Genomic DNA, 13,620 nt, shown 5'->3' with positions numbered 1-13,620 from the left:
TGGTTGACACAGGTCATTCACACATGATAACCATGACTGTCACGTCAACAACATGAAAGACATTTGTAAATCATGTGATTTTCATGTGAATCATGTGTTTGACAAGTAGATAACATGAAATCACACATTTGCACATGTCGTTCATGTGTATTTTGGCCTACATGTGAACGAAGTACGGATCACGTGTATTATCTGTCAGGGCAGACTTAAGGTTTGTCATTTTCCTCCAAAGAAGCTACGCTAAAGAAAAATAATGTAAAAGACATTTCATGGTGCATTTAGGTAGTTTTCATACACTGCCGGTCATGTTGCTTAAATCTCCAGTAAGTAACGTTGCTCAGAGACGTGTTCCTCTGGGTGAAGTGGTTCCTCGTCCTGATAGTAGTCTATACATTCTGGAATCATGAACAATAAGAAATATAGTTAGACCCTCAGTTTACTGTAAATCTGTAAAAACTCTGACCAATCCAAACGTTCCGACCCAAATGGAGTTGTTCATTTCTTATATTTGGTAGCTTCTTCTCCCGGCTCCCCTCCTCCCCCTCCAGCAGAACATACCTGAGAGCCACACCCTGCATATAAACAGCGAGTTAGGATGAAAATACAAAGTAGTGAAGAAGAAACTCGGAAGGCAAACATGGCTGAGAAGATGCAGGAAAGATTTCCCGACCCGACTCGGTTTATTTGCCTCCTCCTGCTGAACAGCCGAGAGAGCGCAAACCTTCGCCACGGCCTTGATCCAAACTGTGATGTGGATCACCACCAAAATTGAACCAGTTCTTCCTTTTTCACATTTCCAACAAGTCCTGAAAATTTCATTAAAATCCATCCATAAATTTTTTAGTTATCTTGAACACAAACAGAGAAACGCCGGTGAAAACATAACCTCCTTGGCGGAGGTAAGAAAAAAGTCTTGATCAACACCAGAGGGGGAGGAGCCAAGACAGGGCGCCACTTTCACATCATGCTAGCTCCCCAACATCACCTACCCAGCTTTAAGTCAGGACAACTTCTGCTTCCAACACAGGAGAGAAACACATAAAGTAGCATCAGATGCTAACAGTCTTCAGTTGAACAGATTTCTGTCAGAAACTTTACTGAGTTTTTCTGCGTCCGACTGCGAGACGTTTCTCTCAACTTTAATCCTCTACGGCCGTTTGTTTTGGTCACGTTTACCCACAATGCCCTGCATTAAACCAGCCGTCCTCTTTGCTTCATGGTTCTCCTCCTGCACTCGCTTCGCTGTAAGCGAACCGAGCGCCCATCATGTCTGTAGGCGGACAAAGATTAGCTTTGTTGATCCGTATCAGTTTGTTGGACCAATCACGCCTCCACGAATGTACAAAACATCACAACTAACTAGGATTCAAATCCAACGTGAGTGTGCATCCAGTCTTTAAAGAAAGTCTTGTAAATAACCTCAACGTCGAAGGAAAAGCGACTAAAACCATTTTGGAGCCACAAACACTTTTTAAAAGCCTGGAAATGATTCAAGTTTGGTCACTGGTTTCATCTCAGCAACACTTCAAGTAAATTTCCATTCCTATGCAGCAGTTCCTTCTCTGCCAGTTCTCTGGCTTTCCACCAATCCCCTCTTGTATTTCTCTCGCTTTCGCTTGAAAAGTAAAGAGTGTTGCCATTCCTGGGCACAGTGCTGGAGAGACAGCAGTCGCTGCTTCCTCCGGGGTGTTGATGGTGGCTTGGAGGGTTTGCACATGCTGGATGAGTTACTGAAGTATTGCTATTTTTCCTTTGTTTTTGGACATCCATGAAAAGGCAGCTCCGTTTGAATTTATATGAAAATATATATTTAAAGCTCCTCTCACACATCCAGTCAGTTGTTTTCTCTTTTCATGTGTGAGAACTCAGATGTGCGGGAACATGAAAGGAGAGAGAGGGTGAGATGTTGGATCAGACAGACTCATTTGGCCTCGATAAGAAAGAGTCCTCTCATCTTTAAACAGCCGTTTAGTGTTAATTAATCCTTTTGACTGAAACCTCCACACACAACACACTCGCTTTGGTTGTTCAGACTTTCACGCCACCTTCCATGGCACATGGTACAGAAAAATCCCAATCTCCGACAACACCCTCAGTGCCATTTCTCTCTGTAGCCATCTGGCAGAGCTCGTAATGATGTTCTTTAGCTTCATAGTTAAAGGATTTGTAATAGCTACTACTAATGGAGGAATTTCCTGTCTCCTAGTGCTCACTACACTCTGCAACATCTATGTTTACATTCATAAACTGTCCAAACTAAAGAGCTTCTCTTGTCTTGTCTAATTGTCATGCAGGCTTTCTCAAACACAGCCCATCTCTCCCCGCCTAGCGTGTTGTCCAACTCAGCTCAGCTAAGCTCCTCAAGGACTGTTGTTCTCTTGACAAAGCTAAAAAGCCTGCCCTCAAAAGCAGGAGAGAGAGAAAAATAATTGTGGTTGGTGTTAGTTAGTACTTTTGTTGTTGCAGAAAGCATTTTAATAATGCAGTGTTCAGCAGTTTGACAAGCTGGCTTTCAGCTGCGTTGGAAACTGTTTACATCTGGGATTAACTTGTGTCTCGGCTCATTCAGACAGATGTAGACAGCTCTGAGAACATCGGTTCACACCTGGGGACAGATTGAAACTGTGTGTATGCACAAAGGCAGAAGCAGGCAGGTGCGCTCCCCTTTTTTTTTTAGCCAGTTTTATAAAACCATGCATATTTTCATCAATCCCAATCAATGTGACATCAACACACACACACACACACACACTCCCGTCGACATTCAACTCCCTTTTTAACCATTAATGCACCCAGGTACTCATCTAATAGATCATAGCTACTTGGAAATCCACATAAAGCATCCAATAACGGATTATTTGCATGTAAAGACAAAGTATACTAAATAGTATTTTAATAGTAATTGTATACCAAATGTGTTTCCAGTACTGCTAGAGTTGCACAAAGCCTAAATATCACAATAAAATAAAAATAAAAAACAGGTAATGGAAACACATAAAAAATAAAGAAAAATTTTTTTTTTATGTTCTCACGAGGTGGTGACCATGTACAACTATAAAAGTTTAATAAAAATACTTGTTTGTATTTATGTGTAAATGGAAGAGGAAATTGGTTTGCAATTGATTAAAAGCAAAAATAAAATATAAGGACTTTGAAAAGCCGTAGGATACCCTGAAAGAAACTGCATACCTGTCTCTAGCAGTTGTTCAATGCAAATCTAACAGTTTTACTTTGTTAAAATTTAAGAAATACCACTTTTTTTGTTGGAAAAACTTCAATGAAAATGTATTTTATTTAAAAAAATTTAAAAAAAAATTTTGTTAAAAAAAATATTTGTATCATATGACAAGAAAAATGAAAATAAAAAAAATCAATTTTATAAATGTATAATTTATAAATTGTTTATAAATAAATAGATAATAAAAAGGAAAAGCAGTTATGGAAAGCAACAGTAAAAGTGATGGACAATTGAACTAAACCTGAAACTAAGACATCCATCAGTCGAAAAACTTGAGAAAATTCTCTCAGTTCTGTTTTTTAAAATACCATCAGAACATATTTACATGTCGACTCATTCGAGCCTTTCGACCATCTAGATGGTTCCCACTGTCCTGTTCTGTGTTTTGAAGATGCATTGCACCTTTCATGCACAACACCAACGGTGGTTTTTTGTCGCCTCGATCTCCTACTGACGTCTGTGCGCCACGTTTACGATAAACGCCGTTTATGTTTATGTTTGAATGCCTGGTTAGCTCACCATGGTTCTTCATGGCCCATCCAAAAGCAAGTGCTGCTTGTAGGTGGCTGTTGGCACCCTGGGTGGACTGCCAACTTGTTGAGTTGGACAGGATCCGTGTCGGCCCCCTCTTCCAGCCAGCATGTACACATGGGGCCCATAGAGGTTAAATTTGGACTTTGTGGGTATCGAGTGGGCATGGGCTTGAAGTGGGCCAACTTTACAGGTCCCATGTGGTTTCAGTTGACGATGTGGGCTGTATGAGGCCCATAAGGAATGTAGGTGGGTGAAGTGGGAGCAAGTGGGCCGCAGCAAAAAACCAGTCAGAACCGATGTGAAACCCATATGGACAAAAACAGGTGAGACCACCATGGAAACTCTGCACAAACCCACCTGGGAGCTTTATCTGTAGCTAAATGTGACCCTTACGGCATGGATCATCAATCCTGGTTCTCAAGGTCCAGGGTCCTGCAGGTTTTCTTAGAGTCCCTGCTGAAACACACTGGAGTCAGACGATGAATACGCATAGATGTATCGTAACGGAGTAGAACTACTTCACTACTGTACTTTAGTAGTAAAATGTGGTATCTCTACTTTATTGAAGTATTACTTTTTCTCTCCTACTTCCTCTTTTACTCCATTACATATTTTGGATAGCTATGATACTTTTACTCCGATACATTTTTATTGTCCTGCGTCGTTATTCGTTACAACAGAAAAAAAACCAACACGATGGTAATTTGTTTAAATCCATTTAAATACTTGTTAGAGTGCGATGTGTGTCACTATAGACAATCTCTGTATGCAAGTTCCAGTTTCATGCCAGTTGAAAAAATAGAGTGGGACATCTTTCCTCTAGCAAAAGGATCTCTGGCAGCTTTGCTGAGCGGGAATGAAGGAGCGTCACGCAGCAACATAATATGTCTCTTGTGCTTTATAAGTAAGAGACATAACCGTATAAAAGTGTGTGAGTGAATCAACAATACTAATTACTTTAGTTTTTACAGAAGAACTAGCTTATAAGTGGCCGACTTGCCTTTAGTTGTCATAAGTTTTGGATGAAGAGATGTCTTTACATAAAAAAAAAAGTTAAAAAAAAAAAAAAGAGGTATACTTACTGGTTTATGAAGGGTAAAAAGCTATGGAGGGGAATGAACACAATTGATATGTGTTTTTTAAAAGTTTGAAATCATAAACAATATGATAAACAAAGTTTAATGTTGTCTTAAATAACTACAAAACACAATGAACTACTTTTACTTTCAGTACTTGAGTAAAAAATTTTAAAATAAACTGCTTGTAATACTTAAGTACAAAAAGTGTTGAATACTTTAGTACTTCTACTTTAGTGTGGCACTTCAAGAACACTTCAACTTCTATACAAGTACTGTCATTCATAGGGTACTTGTACTTTTACTTGAGTCTTGATTTTGTAGTACTTTCTACATGTCTGTGGATATGTCTGCTAAATGCGCATTGATTTGAATCAGGTCAATGTGATCCTTAATCCAGGTCCTGAGGATCCCTGTGTGGACATGCAGGCTGTGTTGTCCAACACTATACATCCCTGTGTTGTTGTCATATTTGTGTTTCAGTTGGTCGACTGAAAGGACCTGTGATGCATGTTCACACCTCCTGTTTACATCCTCTTATATTTCCTCCAAAAATCTCTGGCATCATCGAAAAACATGAGGAAGAAGGTTGAGAGGAAACGTTCGATTAAACCTCAAAAGTGTCCGATTTTCTCGCAACACACAAAGACAGAAGTCAGATGTCATCAAACAAACCCAAAGTGCAAAGTCTAATCATTCCTGATGGTTCCCATTCTTCAGGAGCCTTGTTTTCGTTCATCCAAAGACTCAGCGGCTGCAGATGTGTCAGTCACGCAGAGCACAAACACACAGGCCTGTTGGCTTCTTTCATCCTGCTCCACTCTGGTCCTGGTACACACTGGCTGTCTGCGTCGATCCAGCGTCACATCACTCAAAGCTTTGTTGATGTTGCACAGCAGAGACAAATTTGTCATTTAACTGGAAATGCTGCTGTTTTCCAGAGAACTCTTAGAACCAAAGGAGAAAAGGAAAACCAGTTGAAAAGAAGTAATACAAACTGTGTAAAGTATTTAAACAGACTAAACCTGTTGGATACATCTGCAACTGTAACAAAAACCCAATATGTGTCACTGATATGCACTATTTATACACTGAGGGAAAAGAATGACCAAAACTCAGTCGTCACCGCTCAGACTGAAGTCTACAACAAGAGTTGGCATTGCTTTGTCTGAATCTGCAGCAGTCAGTGACTCACTGTTTTGTTTGGCTCAACATTTCTCACCACATTTTCTAAAATAGTAAAAAAAACCAACAACAATGCATGACATTTAGGAGGCTATAAGTGCATGTTTTGAGGTCAGAGAGGTTGGCAGAGGTAAACATGCAGCTCTCAAGTCAAATAACTGGGTTCAGGAAATGTTAAGACCACATGTTTTTAATCAACTTGCTCTGAAAAAAGGCCAAATTAGGACCCAGAGCAGCCAGGAAGGGATGAAGGCTGGTGTCAGATGGAGGGAAATCCATCACTGATCAATATATCTGATTTTACTTCTGTTAAGTCTGACAAAGGTTGAAACTACACCGTGACTGTAGCCCCCCCCCCCGGCTCTCATCGGGTCTATTTTAGTCAGGGAAATCAGGTGTAACACAGTAACCAATTAGCCCACCTTAATCATCCCAACATCATGAAAAAACATATAAACAAATGGCCGCTGTCGGCTTGCGTATGAAACAAATTCCCACACAGTTAAAAGGTGATGAACTGCAGTCGTTTCTTACTGAGACTGAAGAAAAAACAACAGAATGAATGAAGAAAGTTTTCTGTCGGATGACTTTATTCATCCTTGGTGATTGACATGCTGAACGTTCGGGGACTTCTAGCTTCTGGGTACCCCAGGTTTCAAACGCGTTGATGACGTTTAGAGCTACTGAGGGCTGCGTACCATCTAATTAAATGTTTTTGACATGCTAAATTTTCCATGGGGACAAATTTAGTTTGCAGATGCTGGCATGGCAGTCTGTCTGTGCTCCGTCTCGTTTCCGTTTCCAAGCCTCCCCAAGGACAGTCAAATGTCATACTAACTAGTTCTCATGAGTTTTTCCTCTTCCAGTAATCCTAAAACTTTCCTTTAACTATGAAGTGAACTGAGAACAATTAGCCTTTCACCAGTGGGACCCAGTTTAATTGACCCATGAGAGGTCGGTGACCCCGTCCTGCATCCTGCGCTACAGTTTCAGAGATGCTGGCATGCAGGGTGTGTGTGTGTGTGTGTGTGTGTGTGTGTGTGTGTGTGTGTGTGTGTGTGTGTGTGTGTGTGTAGAGCTTTAAATATAGACTTCTACTCTGGGAGCAAACCTAATGAAAACATTCCTTGGCCACATTGTGACCCAACAGAAACAGACTCACTTTTTATTTCAGGTCCTGGACCTTTATAAAAAATGTGTCCAGTGTTTTGTCAAAGTCTGGTTTGAGACTGAAACTGGGTCATGGGAAGATTGAAACCAGCTTTTAATTTCTTCTCTCGAAAATGATGTCAACACTCATCGACGGAGCGATGTTGCAAGAGCCGGGGGTTAGCTCGCTGAACGCAGGCGAAAGTTTTCCATATGAGTCAGCATACCGCAGCAGCACGGGGTAAAAAATCAATGCTTTTGTATTCCGCTTCATTGTTCTCAAGGGGCAAGTGTGGAAAGCCAGAGTTACAGAAAGCATCGATATATACATGGAAGTACATATGAAGACCACAGTGATGGCAACACCTCTGAAAACTGCAGATTCAGTTTGATGCTTACTTTCCAGACCGGAGCTGAATTATGCTGTGATTTGGTGGAATTGACTGCAGCTTTAAAGCTTCTCTGACCAGACAGACACGTAAAGTTCTCTGCTTTCTTTTCTGACGATGAGGCTTAAATTTTACAGCTGCTTTCGAAGGAACAACCAAAAGAATCTTCTGGTTAAGTTTATCAAACTTAGATGTTTTTTTTAGGTTCAGGAAAGCTTAGGTTGAGTTTATGGTTTTAATTTATTTTAGGCTTGTTTTAAACAGATCTGTTCATGTTGTTGGTAAAACAGAAATGGTGTAAAGCAGCTCTACTTAACTTTGGCACATTTTTGACCCTGATGGAGGCGGTTCTTATAGCTTGTCTCTTCTCTTGAGCTCTCCAGTCAGTCAAAGTCAGTCCTACTCTCCTTCTGTCGCTTCCTTTCTTTTCTTTTTTGATATATTCCTCATGTAAAATTTAAATGTATTTATTTATAGCACATTTAAAACAGCCCCTGCTGACCAAAGTGCTTCTCACAAACAGAAAATACAGATTAAAATCGTTACAATTATGATAAAAATACATGAAATAAAACCTAGGATAAGCTATAGAACCTACTAATAAGATAGCCATAAATAAAATGCAAGTAAAAATAGCTGAAGATGCAAAATATGAAACTGTATAAAACTGTATAAAAAGCCAAAGTGGACCCAAAAAGTTAGTTTAAACGATAAAAGGCCAAAGAAAAAAGATGAGTTTTCCGTCTGGACTTGAACTGGCCGACAGACTGAGAGGACCTGACAGACAGAGGAAGACTGATCCAGAGTCTGGGTGCAGCCCCCTGGTCTTCAGCCTGGCTTGGGAAGAAGAGCTGATCGGCTGACCTCAAGGCTCTGGGAGGGTCATAACGCTGCAGTAAATCAGTGAGATACAGTGGTCCCATGAAGTTTAAACACTTAAAAACAATCAGTAAAACTTTAAAACATCCAAAATGAGTTGATATCCAGTTGCTGGTGTGTGATGGGCTGCTGTAGAGGACAGTGGGTGAGCCGGCGTTCACATCATGGATGTCGGTGTACAACTCTGAAACCGATGTTCTATATACTCATTTAGGATTGCTTTACGAAGGGAAGTTAAGGAAAATTTGTTGGGTTTTTTTTTTTTTTTTGCTTTTGTGACTTAAAGTCTGAAAATGCGACGAGAAGCAAGAGGACAGCTGTCATCACCACATGTGCCATGTGTTGTTTATTACCACCCATGTATCTTCACACCCTTACAGAGGGATGATAACTGTGCTGCATAAGTACGAAGGCCTGCAAATATGTGATGTTGCTTTGTTGATCATTCCATTATAAGAAAAGAAATGACTTTCATTTCACAATGAAGTAGCTTTTTACAACAGAGTTCTCACCGTGTATGTGTGGGTTCTCTCCAGGTACTCCGGCTTCCTTCCACCGTCCAATGACATGCATGTTATGTGGACGTATCACTCTAAATTCTCCCAAAAAATTAATGTGAGCATGAATGGTTGTTTGTCCCTCTGTGATGGACTGGTGACCGGTATGTTCCTGTCTCGCACCCGATGATGACTGGGATAGACTCCAGCTTCACCACAACCCTTAATTGGACTAAGTGGCAAGGATTATATATATATATATATATATATATATATATAATATATATATATATATATATATATATATATATATATATACACAAAGTGTGTGTATATATATATATATATATATATATATATATATACACAAAGTGTGTGTATATATATATATATATATATATATATATATATATATATATATATATATATATATATATATATATACACAAAGTGTGTGTATATATATATATATATATATATATATATATATATATACACAAAGTGTGTGTATATATATATATATATATATATATATATATATATATATATATATATATATATACACAAAGTGTGTGTATATATATATATATATATATATATATATATATATATATATATATATATATATATATATATATATATACACAAAGTGTGTGTATATATATATATATATATATATATATATATATATATATATATATACACAAAGTGTGTGTATATATATATATATATATATATATATATATATATATATATATACACAAAGTGTGTGTATATATATATATATATATATATATATATATAAATTTGTGTATATACAAATATGTATATACATTTTGAGAAATAACGTCACAGTTACATACAGTAAGTATAAAAAAAGCTGCGAGAACCATACGATGTATTGATATCAGGGTTAACTTTGCATAACAGTTGATTAATATGAAGTTTAATGGTGAGTTTAGATTCTGGTTATTCAGTAAAACGTTGAGCTGTTCTTACAGGAACCATGGTTGTGTTTGCTAGCAAGTCTGTTGCTGAGTCACTGTCTCCACCTCATCAGGATCTCTGCTACTCATAAGTTCACTCTTATTCTCACATAGTGAGATTATTATGATTTATTAATGATTTTCCTTTTATCTTAGTAAAAACTGGAGCTTATCTGATGTTGGAAACAGACCTGAGTGGGTGACGTGGTGTCGTCGTCGCTGTTTTCAGGATGTGGGAGTTTGTTTGATGAGAACTGATAAGAGAAAATGATTCTTTTCTGCTCTACTTACTGCTCCATATTTTCCATTTCTGCTTCTGTGGCTCCTCCTCCTCCTCAGACCAACAGTATTTCAAAGACCTTTTTTTATTTTTTGCTTCAAAACTCATTCGTTCTCCTCTTTCCTTTTCTGTACAACCCTCCTCTGCTTCCTCTTAAAGGGCTTACCTCACAGAAACTTCAATCTTTCTTCTCTTCTGCCCCCTCCCACCCCCCCTGAGACTTTGGACACTGATGCTGGGTGTATTTAAGGAGGAAGCTGAGGATTTTCCACAAGGCTTCAATCTTGGTCTTTTACAGAGCAGCACCACATGAACACACACCAGGCTGCCAAACCAGGGTTTATAATGGCTTAAAACGTCCAGAGGACACTGGGAGTGGAGAGGCTGTAGGAGGGGGGAAAGGAAAGTAAAATAAGAGGTTGAGAGAGAGGAAAGCCATCAGCATCGTGAGGATGTAGAAACAGAGAATCTTACTGTTTTATAGTTTTAGTAGTTTGAAAAGATTCAATAATTCATGTTTAAAATCAGTGCAGTTTCATTTCATATAAGTTTTGCAAAGTATATCACCTTTAGTTTTAAATGGTAAAAATTAGACTGAAATTATTCTTTTGGCAAAGAATTGATCATAAAAAAGGATAATAAGGAGACAAAAAAGAGGAAATATAACGTGAAAGGTGGTGCAAAATGAAACAAAGGATTGGATGGAAGGAAAATCTCCAATTTCCTTCAGCTCAGGCAGATCCAGCTGAGCCTAAAACCACGTGGCCGCCACAACTTTCCATTGTGTGTGTGTGTGTGTGTGTGTGTGTTGGTAACACAGCTACATTTATAGCGTGTTAAAGTACAGTGTGTAGATGTTAATGGGGTGTGTGTGGCCATTTCTAGACCAAGTGTGCTTTTGCAGGTTTCCCTGTCTCTGATGAATCCACAGTGACTGCTGGAGCAGCTGCGAGTTTATTCTTGTGTTTTATTAGTACGATGTGAGCTGCAGGTCAGACATTTTCTCTTTGATGCAGTGTGGCAGGTGTGCACTGATTGTGCATTTGCATGTGATGCATAGTACAGATGTGTTTATATTGGCGTGTATCCACCTCTGCTTCCATGTGCAGGCTGCTGCTCTAGCTGTGTGTGTGTGTGTGTGTGTGTGTGGTGTGTGTGTAAAAGGAGCCTCTGCAGCAACTGTTGAACATCATCTGTGTTGTGTGTGTAATAATTTGATAAACATAGTATTTTTTAAACACAATCACATGATCAGACTTAACAAAAAGTCACTTTTTTTCTCAACATTTTGACAAAGTTTCATCTTTCTTTTTTTTTTTTTTTATTTTTTTGGTAAAATAAATTTTTGTTTGACAAAATACACTTTAATTTTTAATTAAAATTCATTGTGGCGATTTGATGACTTGTCATTGAATGGGTGGGAGACCCCGCTGTCATCTCACATCAATCATGTCCTCTGTTCAGGCTCTTGTGTGGATTTACCACGTTCAGTCAGGATCGCCCAGAGTCATGTCTGTGCTGCAGAGGCTTGAGGTGTATTCTGACCAGGGCACGCTGAGTAACTGCTGTCATGCTGTGACCCTGAAGAATAAAACCGCGTTATGGATGGATGGATGGATAGAAGGAAGGATGGCGGAGGAAAGCATGAATACTGCCACTCAGTAAGCCAAAGGAAGAAGCTTTGTTTACTTTTGTAGAAAAGGAAAAGAAAGATTTGGTTACAAGGTCTTAAGGTTTGGGGAATACTTAAGGAAGCTGGAAAAACAGCTGCATTTCAGACTCTACAACAATCAGTTAGCATGTTTAGTGTTCATGTCAATACCTTTACAATCTGACTGAAGACTGACTTGTTTGCAAGCATGAAGGAGGTTGATGATATCCTTAAAAACTTGGCAGCACAATCAGGTTTGCAAAGTTGTCTGAAAAAAACTACTACAGTTCAGGAAAAGCGTCCTTTGGACAGACGAGATCAAACTGGAGACGTTTGGTCATCATGCACAGCGGCACTAATAACTCATAGCAACTGTTGAGCACGGTGGCGGAGGGTTGATGATCCAGCCTTCTTCTGCAGCCACAGGACCTGGCTGGTTTTAAGCCACCATGAACTCCTCTGTAGAGGTGAGAATGTAGCTTCAAATGTGATGATAAATCAGGGCTCAAAGTGATCAATGATCCCCAACAAAGCAGCAAATCTACAACTGATTGAATGAAAAAGAAAAGAATCTGGGTGTTGTAACTCTGAAGGATGAAACCTGAGTGAAACGCTGTCGTCTCAAGGTACCCAAGTCTGGTCCTCAGATCCACAATCCTGCTTTAAATGCATCTTTTCTGCATCACACCTGAATCAAATGGCTGAATTTAGTCATCCACGTATCATTCAGCCCTGCAGAGGCCTTTTAATGAGACATTTGTTTGATTCAGATGTGTTGGAGAAGAGATGCATCTGAAGGTTGCAGGATAGTAGATCTGGAGAACCAGACTTCTCTAGTGGGACCTGAAGAGAACAGGGCTTAAACAAATATATTCTACAGAACAAAAATGCTTGAAGCTACTGCAGATAAAACGGCTCAACAAGCGTATTTTATTTTCTCCTTCATGACTTTACACCATCCAGTCCCCAAAACCAGAGCTTTCTCCTTAAAAACTACAACGAACTAAAATAATTAACAAATTTGTCGACAACTTGGCTGATTGTGTAGATTTTTGTTGCATCTTCTAATTCAGTTTCATGCAGCTTTCATTAACTGCATGCTTTGCTGTTTTGTTCTCCATGTTTAGACGTTCCTCCTCCCATCAGTCTTCTGTTTGTCCATCCATCTGTCTTTACCCATCTCATTTCGTTCCATTTAAAACCAGCCTGACAGCCTGTCAGTCACCTCTCCGTATGGCTGTTTACAGCCAGAAAGGTCACTGCAATCCATGCAGAAGTCCACCCTGGAGGGGTTGAGAGGTGGCTGGTGGGACCCGTGGAAGTGAGCAGAGGCGGGGAGAAAGTCAGGAAACAGAGGAAAAACCTCTCCTTCAATTCTTTATCCAAATTCCTGAAAAAGTAATGATTTAAAACATGCAAACATTCATACACATGTCAAAGCAGTTTGGACCAGATGAACAGATCAGACCAAGCATGGGTACAAAAACATGGAGATTCAGGGGTTTAAACATGATAAATGCAGGTTAAAAAATCTGCTCCACAAACCTGTTTAATATGAGTTTAAAGACAAATCCTCTGGTTCCTTTGCCAAAGTCTTTCTGTGTGTCTGCCATGTATTGATCCATGTGCCCATTTACCTTATGATGCCTGACGAGCTTCCATGTCGTGGAGAGGCAGGTTATTGGCTGGTAGTTGGATGGGACTGATCCCTTGTGTGTGTGTGTGTGTATATATCTATCTATCTATATCTATATAT

This window comes from Telmatherina bonti, assembly GCF_933228915.1.
Source record: "Telmatherina bonti genome assembly, chromosome: 11".
Lineage (NCBI taxonomy): Eukaryota > Metazoa > Chordata > Actinopteri > Atheriniformes > Telmatherinidae > Telmatherina > Telmatherina bonti.
This window is presented reverse-complemented; position numbering follows the sequence as displayed.